Source organism: Schistocerca serialis, chromosome 5, assembly GCF_023864345.2.
Source record: "Schistocerca serialis cubense isolate TAMUIC-IGC-003099 chromosome 5, iqSchSeri2.2, whole genome shotgun sequence".
NCBI lineage: Eukaryota > Metazoa > Arthropoda > Insecta > Orthoptera > Acrididae > Schistocerca > Schistocerca serialis.
The window spans coordinates 360,085,495-360,103,910 of NC_064642.1; positions in this window are offsets into that span (position 1 = coordinate 360,085,495).

Below are 18,416 nucleotides of genomic sequence, written 5' to 3' on the forward strand. Positions count from 1 at the left end.
TTCTATGTCACAAGTAGAAATTAGGAGACGCCGTATTGGATTTCATCTTTTGCTGTTGAACCCATATTTGATAGTTTTCATATCAAAGTTTATGTATGACTGTATGCTATATGAAAGCACCAGTAGATGTGCCGTTTCCGGCATGACTTGCTACAATGAAAGGACGTGAAACGATATAGCGGCAATTAAAGTATTTTCGTGTTGTACCTTGCTTGCCATAAAATTATGTCGTTCAAAACATTGTCACAATGAAGACAACGGTATATCAAGAACACCATGTTTATGACAGGATTTGTTATAATAAATTTTCTGATAGTCACATATTAGCTATTAAAGCTTTTAAGACATCCTAAGATGAAAGGCAGATTTAAATACCATCTGTTAACTGCAGCGTGTTGAATAGAGATGTAAACTGTATGCTGAAGGGTTGCTAGTTGCTGCGCTGCTTTCTAAAAACCTCTGTTTTTCTTTTTTTTTCAGCTCAATGTTTTCTAAAAGTTTTTCGCATTTTTTATTAATTTAATAGATGTGTCATCATCATGAACATCATCATCATCATTTAAGACTGATTATGCCTTTCAGCGTTCAGTCTGGAGCATAGTCCCCCTTATAAAATTCCTCCATGATCCCCTACTCAGTGCTAACATTGGTGCCTCTTCTGATGTTAAGCCTATTACCTCAAAATCGTTCTTAACCGAATCCAGGTACCTTCTCCTTGGTCTACCCCGACTCCTCCTACCCTCTACTGCTGAACCCATGCGTCTCTTGGATAACCTTGCTTCTCCCATGCATGTAACATGACCCCAACATCTAAGCCTGTTCGCCCTGACTGCTACATCTATAGAGTTCATTCCCAGTTTTTCTTTGATCTCCTCATTGTGCACACCCTCCTGCCATTGTTTCCACTACTACGTAGTACTTGCAATCATCCTAGCTACTTTCATATCCGTAACCTCAACCTTATTGATAAGGCAACCTGAATCCACCCAGCTTTCGCTCCCATACAACAAAGTTGGTCGAAAGATTGAACGGTGCACAGATAACTTAGTCTTGGTACTGACTTCCTTCTTGCATAAGAGAGTAGATCGTAGCTGAGCGCTCACTGCATTAGCTTTGCTGCACCTCGCTTCCAGTTCTTTCACTATGTTGCCATCCTGTGAGAATATGCATCCTAAGTACTTGAAACCGTCCACCTGTTCTAACTTTGTTCCTCCTATTTGGCACTCAATCCGTTTATATCTCTTTCCCACTGACATTACTTTTGTTTTGGAGATGCTAATCTTCATACCATAGTCCTTACATTTCTGATCTAGCTCTGAAATATTACTTTGCAAACTTTCAATAGAATCTGCCATCACAACTAAGTCATCCGCATATGCGAGACTGCTTATTTTGTGTTCACCTATCTTAATCTCACCCAGCCCGTCTATTGTTTTCAACATATGATCCATAAATAATATGAACAACAGTGGAGACAGGTTGCAGCCTTGTCTTACCCCTGAAACTACTCTGAACCATGAACTCAATTTACCATCAACTCTAACTGCTGCCTGACTATCTATGTAAAGACCTTTAATTGCTTGCAAAAGTTTGCCTCCTATTCCATAATCACGTAGAACAGACAATAACTTCCTCCTAGGAACCCGGTCATATGCCTTTTCTAGGTCTATAAAACATAGATACAATTCCCTGTTCCATTCGTAACACTTCTCCATTATTTGCCGTAAGCTAAAGATCCGGTCCTGACACCCTCTAAGAGGCCTAAACCCACACTGATTTTCATCCAATTTGTCCTCAGCTAATACTCGCACTTTCCTTTCAACAATGCCTGAGAAGATTTTACCCACAACGCTGATCAAAGATATACCTCTGTAGTTGTTACAATCTTTTCTGTTTCCGTGTTTAAAGATTGGTGTGATTACTGCTTTTGTCCAGTCTGTCCCGACTCCCACGCCATTTCAATTATCCTGTGCAGCCATTTAAGTCCTGACATTCCACTGTATTTGATGAGTTCCGACTTAATTTCATCCACCACAGCCGCTTTATTGCACTGCAATCTACTGACCATTTTCTCCACTTCCTCAAATGTGATCCTATTTCCATCATCATTCCTGTCCCATTGTACATCGAAATCTGAAACATTACTGATCGTATTTTCACCTACACTGAGCAACTCTTCAAAATATTCCCTCCATCTGCCCAAGGCATCAACAGGATTCACCAGCAGTTTTCCTGACCTGTCCAAAATACTTGTCATTTCCTTCTTACCTCCCTTTCGAAGACTGCTAATTACACTCCAGAATGGTTTTCCAGCAGCTTGACCCAAGGTCTCCAACCTGTTTCCAAAGTCTTCCCAAGATTTCTTCTTTGATGCTGTAATTATCTGTTTGGCTTTGTTTCTTTCTTCAGCATAACTTTCTCTGTCTACCTGAGTTCTAGTATGTAGCCATTTTTGATATGCCTTCTTTTTCCTTTTACAGGCTGCCTTGACTGTGTCATTCGACCAAACTGTTTGCTTCATCCTGCCTTTACACACTACTGTTCCAAGACATTCTTTGGCCACTTCTAGTACTGTGTCCCTGTACCTTGTCCATTCCTTTTCCAGTGACTGCAACTGACTACATTCAATTAACTGGTACCTTTCTGAGATCACTGTTACGTACTTGTGTCTGACTTCCTTATCCTGAAGTTCCTCCACTCTTATCCTCCTACACATAGACCTGACCTCCTGCACTTTCGGCCTCACAATACCAATTTCACTGCAGATTAAATAGTGATCAGTGTCATCAAAGAATCCCCTGAATACACGTGTGTCCCTCACAGCCTTCCTGAATTCCTGATCTGTTATTAAATAGTCAATGACAGATCTGGTTCCCCTGCCTTCCCAAGTATACCGGTGAATGTTATTATGTTTAAAAAAGGAGTTTGTGATTACTAAGCCCATACTGGCACAGAAATCCAAGAGCTGTTTCCCGTTCCTGTTGGCCTCCATATCCTCTCCAAATTTACCCATAATCTTTTCATACCCTTCTGTTCGATTTCCAATCCGGCGTTAAAATCACCCATGAGCAGAACACTGTCCTTGTCCTTTACTCTAACAACTACATCACTGAGTGCGTCATAAAAACTATTCATCTTATCTTGATCTGTCCCTTCACAATGCGAATATACTGACACAATCCTAATTTTCTTGCTAGACACTGCCAAATCTATCCACATCAGTCGTTCGTTTACATACCTTATTGCAACTACACTGGGTTCCATTTCTTTCCTGATGAAAAGCCCTACACCCGATTGTGCTATTCCTGCTTTGACTCCTGACAGGTAGACCTTGTATTCTTCCACTTCCTCTTCTTTCTCACTCCTTACCCGAATTACACTAACAGCTAAAACGCCCAATCCCATCTTACTTGTATTCTCTGCCAGCTCTACCTTCTTCCCAGAGTAGCCCCCATTGATATTAATAGCTCCCCATTTGGTTACCAAGCGTTTGCCGAGTCGTATTTAGGAGTCCCTGGTTTGTCAATTAGAGGTGGGACTCCGTCACCTCCAAAGGTCCGAGGCATTTTGCTCTGATTGTTGCCAGCATCACATTTATAGTACCAGGGAAGCAGATTGCTAGCCTTACTTGCCCCGGGTCCCATTGAGTTTTATCCCTATCGGTTGAGGGACTAACCGGTGGATTTGGTAGTCTTTGCCGTCTGAGCACAAAGGTGGCCACGACTCGGAATATGTCCGATATGCCCAGCCTTATTCCAAAGTAACTGGTATCCCGACTGTCAGGACCACTAACTTGGCCACTCATACGTTGCCCGTGGTTCATGAACTAGGACATGATACCAGGAACCCACACCATGAACCACAAATGTGTGTTATGATATATTCGACGTTTCGCGTGAATAAGGGCATTCTCTGTTTAGGATTGAGTTTGCTGGATTTTTTGAATGTGCAATGGAACATGAATGAATGAACCGCAAGTCTGCTGTATTTGTCGCCGGCTTTTTAAATTGAAGCACTAAAGAAACTGGCATAGACATGTGTACTCAAATACAGAGATATGTAAACATGCAAAATACGGCGCTGCGGTCAGCAACCCCTGTATAGGACAACAAGTGTATGGCGCATTTGTTACATCTGTTACTGCTGCTACAATGGCCAGTTATCAAGATTTAAGTGAGTTTGAAGGTGGTGTTATAGTCGGCGCACGAACGATGGGACACCTCGTGTCCGAGGTAACTCTGAAGTGGGGATTTTCCCGTACGACAATTTCACGAGTGTACCATGAATATCACGAATCCGGTAAAACATCAAGTCACCGACATCGCTGCGGCCTTAATAAGATCCTGCAAGAACGGGACCAGCAACGACTGAAGAGAAGCGTTCAACTTGATAGAAAGGCAATCCTTCTGCAAATTCTTACAGATTTCAATGCTGAGACATCAACAAGTGTCAGCGTAAAAACCATTCAACGAAACATCATCCACATGGGCTTTCGGAACCGAAGGCCCACTCGTGTATCCTTGATGACAGCATGACACAAAGCTTTATGCCTCGCCTGGACCCGTCAACACCGACATTGGACTGTTGATGACTACATATTGCCTGGTTGGGCGAGTCTCGTTTCAATTTGTGTGGAGCTGAAGGACGTGTACGGGTATGGAGACAACCTCATCAATCGATGGACGCTTCATGTCAGTGGGGAACTGTGCAGGCTGATGGCGGCTCTGTAATGGTGTGGAGCGTGTGAAGTTGGAGTGATATGGGACACCTGATACGAGTAGACACGACTCTGACAGGTGGAACGTACATGAGTATCCTGTCTGATCATATGCATATCTGGGATGCCTTGCAACGTGCTGTTCAGAAGAGATCTCCAGCCATCCGCACCCTAACGGATTTGTGGACAGCCCTGCAGAGTTCAGGCTGCCAGTTCCCTTCAGCACTACTTCAGTCATTAATTGAGTCCAATGCCCCGCCCTGTTGTGGCACTTCTGTGTGCTCGTGGGGGCCCTACACGATGTTAGGCAGGTGTACCAGTTTCTTTACTCTTCAGTTTATCTCGCAATGCAGTACTTTGCTCGCCCTTAGGCACTAGAGCTGCAGCAGCACTCCAATGACCTGAATCGGTATCAAAGTCACTGTTCAGGTACATTTTTTAAGTGCTCAGCAAAGGAGTGCGGGTGATATCGAGGGTGTTGCCAAACCGTGGGTCTTAGAGCAAACCTCTGCCGTTTTATCCACACACTTGTCAATGCTGCCAGTCGCCCCACCCAGACGCGCCTTGTGATCACGCCATACGAGGACGCGAAACAGAAGGGCCTAAAAAAGGATTAACAACCTTTACTCTCTCAGATCATTTTCAAATTTCAGCTAGTGGTTTTGAACGGTCCCTAGTGGTTCCACACAGCATACCAGAGCATTAATTGCAGTCGCCCTACACTGTAAAGGAATCGGATCACGTTCAATGGGGCTACTGTGCCTTGACGTCCTTAGAGAAATGTTGAATCGTCCGAGAGGTATCAGTAGAGTTAAACGTTGTCAAGGAGGGCGCCATGTTGCTCATCGCACTGCGAACTATCGTTTTCGAATGAGAAATATAAAGAAATCATCGTCCCAAGGGGAAGTGTGGTTTCACTGACGCCCTTTATGCCACCTTCTGAGGCCTTTTCGTGTCGACTCTGAGTGCGTTGTGTCTGAAATGTTTCCCTCGGCAGCCCTTATGCAAACCGCGTTATTTCAATGCTGTGTGCCGTGGTTCTGACGTCCATCGCAGTGGCGTCAACAGGCGGGGTGAAATGTTGGTAAGGGGGGGTGTGACGACCTCCCATCGTGTGACACGCTCACTGATGTGTTGGGCGGAATTTTGGTGAAATTGGCTGCCAATGTGACATCATTAACCCACATTGCACCTAGCATGAATTTTTGAGACCTTTTTTATCGCATGTACCGATACCTTGCCGTTTGAAACATCACCAAGCCCGAGGGTGGCGTCACAAGGCTCACGATTTCGCCCTATTACAGAGAAAGACTGAAGGCATCTTTGAGCGAAATTTCAAACTTCTGCATCGCAACGGGAGAAAATTACCTTTAATTGTTTCAAAATTCACTTTCTGCAAAACTGTAATTTTTCAGGAAACGCAGTAGACTTTTTAGAGATATGTACACTGATAACCCAAAACATTATGACCATTGCCCACCGCGACGGTGGATGCCGCCAGCCGCTTGGGGTAGCCGAGCGGTCTAAGGGGGCCTCGTCATGATCCGCGCGGCTCCCCCTACCGGAGGTTCGACTCCTCCCTCGGGCATGGGTGTGTGTGTTGTCCTTAGCGTAAGTTAGTTTAAGTTAGATTAAGTAGTGTGTAAGCTTAGGGACCGATGACCTCAGCAGTTTTGTTCCATAAGACCTTACCACAAAATTCCAATTTTTTTGGATGCCGCCTGGCGGCGTTGCGGGCACGTGACACGGTAACAAAAGTACGTAAACGGGGCGGATATGGACGGGGGATCACCCTAGCGAAGATATGGGCTGAAAATGGGAAAATTCATTGAGATAAGCGACTTCGACAAAGGGCAGGTTATTATTTCGCAGAACTAGTGAACAAGTATCACGAAAACGGCGAAGCTGGTCGAATGTTCACGCGCTACTGTCGTGAGCATCTACAGAAGGAGACCCAAGAACAGTGAAACTGCCACTAGGCGCTAAGTGGTTGGACGTCCACGACTCTTCGAAAAACGTGGGGTTCAGAGGCTTGTCTGCTCTGTGAAGTAGAATAGATGGTGATCTGTGGCATCTCTGCCGAAAGAGCGCAATGCTGGTGCACGCACAAGTGTTTCGGAGCACACCGTTCATCGTACACTGTTGAACATCGAATCCTGTAACGTGTTCACACGTTGACCCAACGACATTTTCAATTATTATTGCAATGAGCGCGGATCATCGGGATTCGACCGTCGATCAATGGAAATGTGTCGGCTCTCTGGGTGAAGCACATTTTTCTACACTAGCTCGCTGGTCGTCTCCACAAACGTCGTCATCGGGGTGAACGGTGGCTCGAAACGTGCAGCGCGACATGGACGCAGGCTGGTGGGAGCAGTGTTATGCTGTAGGAGACATTCTCCTGCGCAATCATGGGACCTGTGGTAGTAATCGAAGAGACGCTGACAGCTGCAGACCACGTGCATCCCTTCATGCTTGATGTTTTCTTTGACGGCGATGTCATATTTCAGCAGTATAACTGTCCGTGTCTCGGAACCACAACTGTGCTACAGTGCTTTGGCAAACTCGCGTGGATGTCACGGGGACCAAACTGACCTGATGTAGATCCTATGGAACACATCTGGGTCGCAATCGGGCGCCATTTCCGTATACGCAAATCAGCGGTCCGTCATTTACACGATCTGCATGACTTGTGCGTAGATATCTAGTACCACATACCTCCAGAAACCTCCCACTGTCGGAACCCCGATATGCATAATGAGTTACGCATTTCATCCAAACAAGAAGAAACAAGCTATTAATCTGGTGATCAAATGTTTTGGCTTATCAGTGTCTCTGAACGGAAATTTTCCAGATTTTACATGTAATGTATTAATTCCTAAACAGCGATTGATACATCCATAAATCAAAGAATAATCTCTACATATACTTTTAAAAACGATATGGGGGTATCAAATTATTTTAAACCTTACTTTCTGAATAACATACTGATGTACTACTTTCTTTCTTATTATCCGTTTACCAAGAAAACACAATAGGCAAGTACATTACTTGCAACATATTTAAATATTACTGATGTATAATGCAGTAATTACATAAAAATATTTATATAGATTAAGTCAATCCAATCAACATGTTTATATTCCAGTGTCTCACTCACTTGCCAAAACATCTACGTTTTCTATCACATCATTTATATTTGTGCTATCCACAGAATTATTCCAGTTCAATAGATTTTCATAGAATTGCAAACCATCATTGGATATTTCTATGAACTTCATCTAGATTACGATATCTCGACTCTTTTAAATGATAAATTGTTTTCATCTTATGGACTTTGTCCACAGGACTGAACGATCTTTGTTCTTTCTTGAGGAACCATAGTACAGTTTACTCCCCACAATATGTATAGCTAACAGAAATCTAGACCTTGAAGTTGCAGTGCTTATGTACTGTGTAACTCAGCCTTTGGCAATTCTGAAGAGCAGTTTGGACTTTAAAATTCTGTTGGACTTCTGTTTCAGGTTATACTAACCCCAGTCATCTTACAATACTTCGACGTCATCATGGTTTCTGAAAAGTCATGATAGTGCTTAGGTGATGTAGTTTCTTCTTTCTTTCTGCAGTTTTCTTCCACATTGCCGAGTATCGGATCAGGAGGCATATAGCTGTACCCCCTTATTGGAAAGTAATGATCAATTTCCTTAAATACTTTAGACTTCTACAGGAGTCTTGATAAAGCTGTTCTTTTATTCGACACTCTTCTTATTCTCCTCCTTCTTCTTTCAAATTCTATTGCCGGTTCAGAGTATTCTTCTGTCGTTTTATTTAAAAACGCTAAGAATACATACAACACAATTGTTGTCTCAGGGAGGCCATTTTGAAACTGGAAATGAATTCGAAATAATGCAAATGAACAGAAAGAAAATACTACGAGGCCGTATTGTTACTTTCCCAAAAGTTAAAAGCACAAACATTGAAAATGGCATTAGAAATGTCAAAAGGCTATTCCCCCTAAAAAATTAGCTGCAGAAAGCGAGTTTTGCTATATCAGTTCCGTGGCAGAAAGCTAGTTTTGGAATAACGGGGGATATTTGATAGTTTCTAAACATGGAAGTAACTGAGTTTTGGAAAAAGTGTTTTCTAAATAGGAAAGATGACTATCTCCAAATTATATGCCATAAAGAACACAATTTGGCCATTTTTGCGTAAATCTAGTTTTGGAACATTGTGTTACATCTACATCTACATGATTACTCTGCAATTCACATTTAAGTGCTTGGCAGAGGGTTCATCGAACCACAATCATACTATCTCTCTTCCATTCCACTCCCGAACAGCGCGAGGGAAAAACGAACACATAAACCTTTCTGTTCGAGCTCTGATTTCTCTTATTTTATTTTGATGATAATTCCTACCTATGTACGTTGGGCTCAACAAAATATTTTCGCATTCGGAAGAGAAAGTTGGTGACTGAAATTTCGTAAATAGATCTCGCCGCGACGAAAAACGTCTTTGCTTTAATGACTTCCATTCCAACTCGTGTATCATATCTGCCACACTCTCTCCCCTAATACGTGATAATACAAAACGAGCTGCCCTTTTTTGCACCCTTTCGATGTCCTCTGTCAATCCCACCAGGTAAGGATCCCACGCCGCGCAGCAATATTCTAACAGAGGACGAACGAGTGTGGTGTAAGCTGTCTCTTTAGTGGACTTGTTGCATCTTCTAAGTGTCCTGCCAATGAAACGCAACCTTTCGCTCGCCTTCCCCACAATATTATCTATGCGGTGTTTCCAACTGAAGTTGTTCGTAATTTTAACGCCCAGGTACTTAGTTGAATTGACAGCCTTGAGAATTGTACTATTTATCGAGTAATCGAATTCCAACGGATTTCTTTTGGAACTTTTCGTTATTTAGCGTCAATTGCCACCTGCCACACCATACAGCAATCTTTTCTAAATCTCTTTGCAACTGATACTGGTCTTCGGATGACCTTACTAGACGGTAAATTACAGCATAATCTGCGAACAACCTAGGAGAACTGCTCAGGTTGTCATCCAGGTCATTTATATAGATCAGGAACAGCAGAGGTCCCAGGACGCTTCCCTGGGGAACACCTGATATCACTTCAGTTTTACTCGATGATTTGCCGTCTATTACTACGAACTGCGACCTTCCTGACAGGAAATCACGAATCCAGTCGCACAACTGAGACGATACCCCATAGGCCCGCAGCTTGATTAGAAGTCGCTTGCGAGGAACGGTGTCAAAAGCTTTCCGGAAATCTAGAAATACGGAATCAACTTGAGATCCCCTGTCGGTAGCGTCCATTACTTCGTGCGAATAAAGAGCTAGCTGCGTTGCACAAGAACGATGTTTTCTGAAACCACGCTGATTACGTATCAATAGATCGTTCCCTTCGAGGTGATTCATAATGTTTGAACACAGTATATGCTCCAAAACCCTACTGCAAACCGACGTCAATGATATAGGTCTGTAGTTCGATGGATTACTCCTACTACCCTTCTTAAACATTGGTGCGACCTGCGCAATTTTCCAATCTGTAGGTACAGATCTATCGGTGAGCGAGCGGTTGTATATTTAACGCAGTGTAGTAAATGAATCTGTATGACGCCCAGATATTTCCATTATTCCGAGAACACTTGTTATAATGACTGTGAAACCGGATGCTCCGTAACAGTGAGACAGCGACTGGCGGCGACGCCTGTTGCTTCCCGTAGCGCTGCCCCGCGGGGAGCCGGTGGCTGCCTCCGTATCTGCGGCTGCTACTTGCTGCCAGTCTCCAGCGGTCCAGCCGCCGGCGGAAGGAGGAAGGAGGCCGCTTGATTTATGACTAGCACCAGCAGGTATCGGAGCTCCGCCGGCCGAGATTTATTGCAGCTGTCCCGCAAAGCGGAAGACGAGCAACTGGTTCCTCTGTCTGCTTCGGCGTCCACGGTTAGTATTCGAGAGGACGCCCCATTGCGGTTTCCAGTCCCGGTAATTCGGCATAAATCTTTTATGGCCTACTTGCTTGCCTTATGTGGTCCTCACGTGGAACGTATTTCTCGTCGTGGAGTGCGCCGAACGTGGTTTCCCCTGTGGTTGGTGGACGCTCTGTAATGAGCTGACACACTCCCAAAAATGAGGTGATGCATCACATGGGACGTGCTCCCCTTCGTGATCTGCTACCACTTTATTCTCCAGAGGCAGTTGTCGGCTCTATCTGGCGTACACACCACACTTCTTACGAAAATTAAAGCTTGTAAAATTGCTACGTTGGCTCTACTGAAACGCACAATTGCTACCTTTGAACCGTGAATTTACTTTCAAAACTTTTTCTTAAGAATTTTCTTTACTTGCTAGCGATTCATCAGGAACATTAACACATTTAACCACACTATGTGAGCGTGAAAGTAGTTGCCAGTGGAAAACAAATCAAATTTCTTTCAAGAAATGGAAATTTTATTCCTAAACGCCTTTAACAGATTTAAAATTGTAATCAGAAAACACCCTATAAATATCAAGTTACAATTTATTCAGAGGCAGAAAGAACAAATTTTTGACAGTATGAACTTTCGGGCTGAGTACCTTGCTGCTCCCTTTTGACACGGCCGTAGCTACGACCGTTCACAACGACCTCTGAAAGACTTCTTACGGTGGAAGGGTGGCAACTTTATATACTAAAATGACCATTAAAATAAAAACCCATGAAATGCTGTCTTACGTAAAATATACAAGGTTGGCCATACATGCTCTACATTACACATATACCGCCTCTCAAGATGATAGGCAAGATAAAAACATATTTCAGAAATTCGGCCGTTACACTTCGAGCAATAAATTGGCTAACACCGAATCCGACAAACATGACAGAGGCAGCTATTAACGTATGGCAGACCGACAGACAGACAGACAGACAGACAAACACTAACTGCCTAACAAATGCGGGCGAGAGACAGACGAGCAAGCTGGGGACAAGAGACTGGCCAAGAAAACAAGTAGAATTTAACAAGTATATGAAGCAACATATAACGAATCACTTAACTTCTAATAAAGTGCGATGTCTGGCGAAGACCTGGCGCAGCACCCCGAAAACCCTCTCCCGAACCGTCCGCTGCCAGCCGCTTCAACGGACGCAGGAAGGCGCGCCGACCTCTCGTCTCACGGCGTCGCAGTTCGTACCGTCGTGGGTTGATTCCTGTTGCTCTCGTGTCGGCCGCGAAGCCACTACCCCTCGCTGTACGGCGCGGCCCACTGGACCCACGCAGCGACCTCACATGCGCCGACGCTCAAGACGGACAAGTCATGTTGTGTGTGAGTGCGCGACCGACCAACCGATCGATGCAGCCGCCAATGACCATTACCGGAACAAACTCGAGCAGACTGGCGGCCTAACACATACTAGCACTCCGGACGACAGACACTGACTGCCCCACACTGACCTGGCTGACCAACTGTCTAGACTCTACGCCTACCGAGCTCATAGCGCCCCTTAAATGCACGTGAACAGGCTACCTTTCCCCTTTCCCACCAGAGGGAGACACCAAAGCTGCGATTGCCACAGCGGCGCCACCGCCAGAAACGGAGGGCGACTGCTTCACACAACGCGCTGCGGCGCGCTCTTCAAAATAGCAAATTTACCACGGCTCAACGTTGTCCATACACTAGCCCTGAGCTTTACCTGTAGTATACACTAGTGATCTGCGAGGAGATCAGCCACTAACCTAGACAGCAGTCTTACAGTTAATTGGTTTATGTTTTCTGGCATGTTCAAAATGTTGAAGAGACTCACCCCTCAACAGAGGTGGTTGTTTTATCTAGCTGAGAAGCTAGCGGTTACCCAGCTATTTATTTACTTCAGTCTTCTATTAGTCTATTTCCTCCTCCCTCCTCTCTCTGTTCATCTCATCCTGCCCTCTCTCTTTGTCCATTCTCCCCTGCTGCTTCTCTCTGTTCTTCTCCCCCTCCCCCTCTATCTCCTCCTACCCCTCCATCTCCTCCTTTGCCTCTCTCTTCACACCTCCTTCTCCTTCTCTATCTACCCCCCCTCCCCCCAATCTGTCCCCTCCATCTCCTCCTTAGCTCTATCTGTCATCTTTCTACATCTCCACCACTTTTCCCTCGCTCTACCTCCTCGTCCCCTCTCTCAATATCCATCTCCTCTTCCTTATTCCTCTCTCTCTGTACAACTGTGTGGTTGTCTGCTTGTATACTACCTGCAATGCATTCCAATACTACCTGCACAACATGCTAATCCTGCATGAAATCCAATTGGACAGTCAGTTCTCTGCATACTCCTCAGTAAGGAAAAACAATTTTTTCGCTTCCTCCTCCATCACAATGGGAGGCAGGTGTTCTGATCCCCACAGCACTTCCTTCCAGACAGTAGGTGATACATGTACCACGTTTAGTTGAAGTGCCAATGGCCTTGCTACAGTGGTAACACCGGTTCCCATCAGATCACCGAAGTTAGGCACTATCGGGCTGGGTTACCACTTGGATGGGTGATCATCCGGTCTGCCAAGCATTGCTGGCAAGCGGGATGCACTCAGCTCTTGTGAGGCAAATGGAGGAGCTACTTGACTGAGAAGTAGCAGCTCCGGTCTCGTAAACTGACATACGGCTGGGAGAGTGGTGTGCTGATCGCATGCCCCTCCATATCTGCATACAGTAATGCCTGTGGGCTCAGGATGACACGGCGGCCGGTTGGTACCGTTGGGCCTTAAAAAAGGCATGTTCGGACGGAGTTTACTTTAGTTTAATTTTAAATGAAGTCGAAACCAGGGGTGTAGGATCAGAGGTGGAACGTAAATATAAACTCACATTTTTATAATATATAGAGATTCAGTATTCTTAAACATATTTCTGTTAAATCAATAGCAAAGCTCCAGAATGTCTCAAGTGAACAAAAAATTTCTTTTGCAGAAATTGACGTGAGGCAGCAAACACTCATTTAACAGGTTACGTCTCTAACCATCAACTGCAGTTCAGATATGTTATCTCTGTTTAAGTCTCTGATCTTACCATGTCTTCCAGGCTTCAGTGTCTTCCAGGCTTCAACTGTTGATAACTCATACCAGAAGTTTAATTATAAAGTATCGTAACTAAAACGAAGCGTTTTCGACACATCTTTATTGCGCTATTGCTTTGAAACAGCAAGCTGTAACGAGAAAGTTCAAATTTGAAAAATATTTGACCACCAACATGCCGTCTCCTATCATTTTATTACAGCAAATTATATCAAAGTTAGGTGACTTCGAGAGATCTACATTGTGCCGATGCTTTGAAAAGAGGGTACATTCATAGCACTTAAGTTCCAACTTATATAACCACCATATGTGGTCTTCAACTGAAAACAACATAACCCAAAAATGTGCCTCCCAGGTTCTATTTGTGGTGCAGAAAGCGATTTTGCATATCATCGACAAAGCAAAAATCTGACATGTCTGATTCTGCCTTTCACGCATAGAAATGCTCTGCAACGTGAAATATCATGTTGTGATCTCATAAAACTCGACAAGCCCTACTTCCGCACATCCACGTTCGCACTCACGTCCCTTGTGACGATGATTTTCGTAGTGTCACCGCCAGATACCACACTTGCTAGGTGGTAGCCTTTAAATCGGCCGCGGTCCGTTAGTATACGTCGGACCCGCGTGTCGCCACTATCAGTGATTGCAGACCGAGCGCCGCCACACGGCAGGTCTAGAGAGACTTCCTAGCACTCGCCCCAGTTGTACGGCCGACTTTGCTAGCGATGGTTCACTGACAAAATACGCTCTCATTTGCCGAGACGATAGTTAGCATAGCCTTCAGCTACGTCATTTGCTACAACCTAGCAAGGCGCCATTACCAGTTACTATTGATGCTGTAAAACATGTACCGTCAAGAGCGATGTTCACCATTTATGGATTAAAGTTAAGTATTCCACAGCTACGTCCTTTTTTGCTAGTCTCATTTCCTTGACCTGTTCCAGACCTCACGCCAGCCTGCGTGAGCTAAAACGCGTGCCTTTCGGCTTCCACTCATAGTGGATTGGCTCTCTTGCCAATCCACAACATTTGGCGACGAGGCCAATTCGCGTTCGTAACTATACTGCCCTGATTTACTTGTGTAATGGCTTCGCCACAATCTCCAGATGTACTGTCCGAATTTTATCGCTTACAGAATCAGCAGACGCAGGCCTTACTGGATGCCCTTGGACAGCTCGTCCAGGGTCAACGTGCAATGCAAAACGATGCGGCAGCCGCCGCTCCACCGCTCAGGCAGCCACAACACGCAGTTGCACCAACTTTTCGATCTTTTGATGCTGCACTGGAAAGCTGGACGGAGTGGTCACACCAATTTGGATTCCATCTCCCCGCCTACAGAATTCAAGGTAACGAGCGGCAGCCTTTTTTGTTAGCATCCGTTGGGGTGCAAACGTACCGTGTGATAGTCAAATTATTTCCCCGACGCTACGTAGCAACTCTGTCCTACGACGAAATTTTGTCTGCATTAGATGCATATTTCAAAGAATCAGTCAATGTAGTTGCCAAACGGTATACCTTCTTTCGTACAAAACGTACGGCAGGTCAGACTAATAGGGAGTGGGTTGCAACTTTGCAAGGCCTTACTACGGATTGTGCTTTTGAGTGTCAATGTGGACTCCCTTATCCAGATACTGTGGTGTCACCGCCAGACACCACACTTGATAGGTGGTAGCTTTAAATCCATCGCGGTCCATTAGTACATGTCGGACCCGCGTGTCGCCACTTTCAGTGATAGCAGACCGAGCGCCACCACACGGCAGGTCTAGAGAGACGTACTAGCACTCGCCCCAGTTGTATGGACGATGTAGCTAGCGATGCACACTGACGAAGCCTCGCTCATTTGCAGAGCAGATAGTTAGAATAGCCTTCAGCTAAGTCAATGGCTACGACCTAGCAAGGCGCCATTAGCAGTATATTGCCTGAATCTACAGAGTCTCACTTGTATCATCAAGAACGCTGTATACAAATGATGGATTAAAGTTAAGTATTCCAGAAGCTACGTACTTTTCTTTATAGCATTCATTACGTATCCTGTTTCAGACCTATCTCTTGCCTGCGTGAGCTAAACGCTTGCTTTCTGGCTACTTTCGTGGCGTGGCTGTCTTGCTATGCCACAACAGATACTATAGTATGTGATGCAATTGCACAGAACGTTTCTGATGTTCGTATAAGGGAACAGATTGTGAAACTAGTCAATCCCTCCCTTCAACAAGTGATGGACATATTGGATCGACAGGACACACATGACTTTGCTCAGGAATCATTTGAAACTTCACCAGCCGTGTGTCACATTAATTGGCCCACCGGGCGCGCTGCACGGAACAGTAAACAGCCCTCGCACCCGTCCGAACAGCTGCCACTACACTCTCAGCCACGTGTGCCGTGCAGGGAAGCAAATGCAGTGCTAAAATCATGCCCGCAGTGTGCTACTAGACATTCACGTGAGAATTGCCTGTCACGCCAAGCTATTTGCTTTTTCTGTAATAAAAAAGGACATGTTCAGAGTGTTTGCCAGAAAAAGCTCAGATCGGACACTCACCATCATTCCAGGCCCTTTGCTTCGCGCCGGAATCGGAATCGAACCAAGGATACTCCAGCTCGTGAAACTTCGCCCATGGAAATTCATGTAGTTCATTCCACTCCGCCCAGTGCCACTCTCTCTAACAGTGACTGTGTTCGTCCCACAAATAGTGTGCGTCGACATCGACGGAAATCCCGTCATGTCACAAGTGATTTTGTACCAGTGTCAGTTCACGTTGCATGAGACAGTCGCTCTTGTCGTCAGCAGGACAATAAACTTTTTATAGACTTGGACATTAACGGCAAAGTGATACCATTCCAGCTCAATACCGGAGCTGCAGTTTCACTGATCAATCAAGACACGTACAAACAGCTGGACACACCTCCGTTGCGTGCCGCAAATGTTAAGCTAACTGCATATTCAGGTCACGGGCTCCCTGTGTTAGGACAGTGCAGCCTTCTTGCAACATACAAGGGACAAACAAAACTTGTGTCATTGTACGTCCTTCATTCTTCTTCTGCAGTGAACTTGTTTGGTTTCGATTTGTTTCAGTTGTTTAACTTGTCTATAGTCAATCAGGTCCTATCAGTGAACCAGACTGTGCCTTCAGACAGTGTTTGCACCGGGCCTTGGTTGCGCTAAGAACTATAAAGCACATTTGGAACTGAAAGTAAACGCGCAACTGAAATTTTTCAGAGCGCGCAATGTTCCCCACACATTGCGTGATGAGGTCACAAGAACATTAAACGATTTGCAATCACACGGTGTGATTGAACGTGTGCAGGCTTCTCTCTGGGCGTCACCGTTAGTAATTTTGCCAAAACCTTCAGGATAGTGATTGCAACTTTTCCTTTACCCCACCCGGAAGATCTTTTTGACAAACTGTGCCAAGATCTTTTTGACAAACTGTGCCCGGGTACATAATTTTCGAAGTTGGACCTAGCAGATGCGTACTTGCAAATACCGGTGGACAAAGAATCCCAGCGCGTTTTGGTGGTTAACACGCATCTTGGTTTGTATCGCTTCAACCGACTGCCATTTGGGTGTGCATCCGCCCCTGCATTGTTTCAGCAATATCTACAAACTGTTTGTGCGTCGGTCCCTACTGCAGCAAACTATCTGGACGATATTGTGATCTCCAGAAAGACGGAAGAAGAACATTTAGCCAATCTCGGAACATTATTTCTGATCTTACGACAAAATGGTCTTCGCTTGCGGAAGGACAAATGTGTGTTTTTTGCTCGTGACTTACCCTACCTGGGACATGTACTCAATGCCTAAGGCATACATCCTAGTCCCGAGCACCTCCGTGCCATACAAGACTTGCCTTCGCCGCAGAATTTGAAACAGCTACAGAGTGTGCTGGGAAAAATTAGTTATTATCATCGCTATATGCGCCACGCCTCTTCCATTTCAGCTCCGCTTCATCGCTTACGCCGTAAAGGTGTTCCGTTCGTCTGGACGACGGAATGCGAACGCGCCTTTCGCCAGTTGAAATCGGCGTTGCTTTCCAATACTTGCCTTACGCCATTCGATCCCCAGAAACCCCTTTTGTTGATGGTGGATGCATCGGATTTCGGGATCGGTGCTGTGCTTGCGCACAAAGATGGATCGCACGATCGCCCTATTGCCTTTGCATCCAAATTGCTCTCATCTGCGCAAAGAAATTATTCACAGGTCGAGAAAGAAGCATTGGCTCTCGTATTTGGTGTTACTAAGTTTCATGATTTCTTGTATGGTCGTCACTTTACCATCATCACAGACCACAAACCTTTGACATCGCTTTTCCATCCGAACAAGCCTGTACCTCCACGTACAGCGCAGAAATTCATTCGCTGGTCTATTTTCCTCTCGCAGTACCGCTACGATATCTTGTATCGGTCCACTGCTAAGCACGGAAACGCCGATGCGTTGTCCCGTTTGCCTGTTGCTGAGGACAGAGCATTCGATTCTTCCGAACTTGCTTGCATGTTCATTGATGCGGAAACCGATGACGTGGTAGAATCGTTTCCGATTGATTTTCGTCGTGTAGCTACAGCCACAGCTGCCGACCCTGTCCTTGCTACCGTTCTGCGTTTTGTTGCCACGCAATGGCCCTTGTCAAAGTCACGGATCGAGGATCCGTTGGTTCGCCGATTT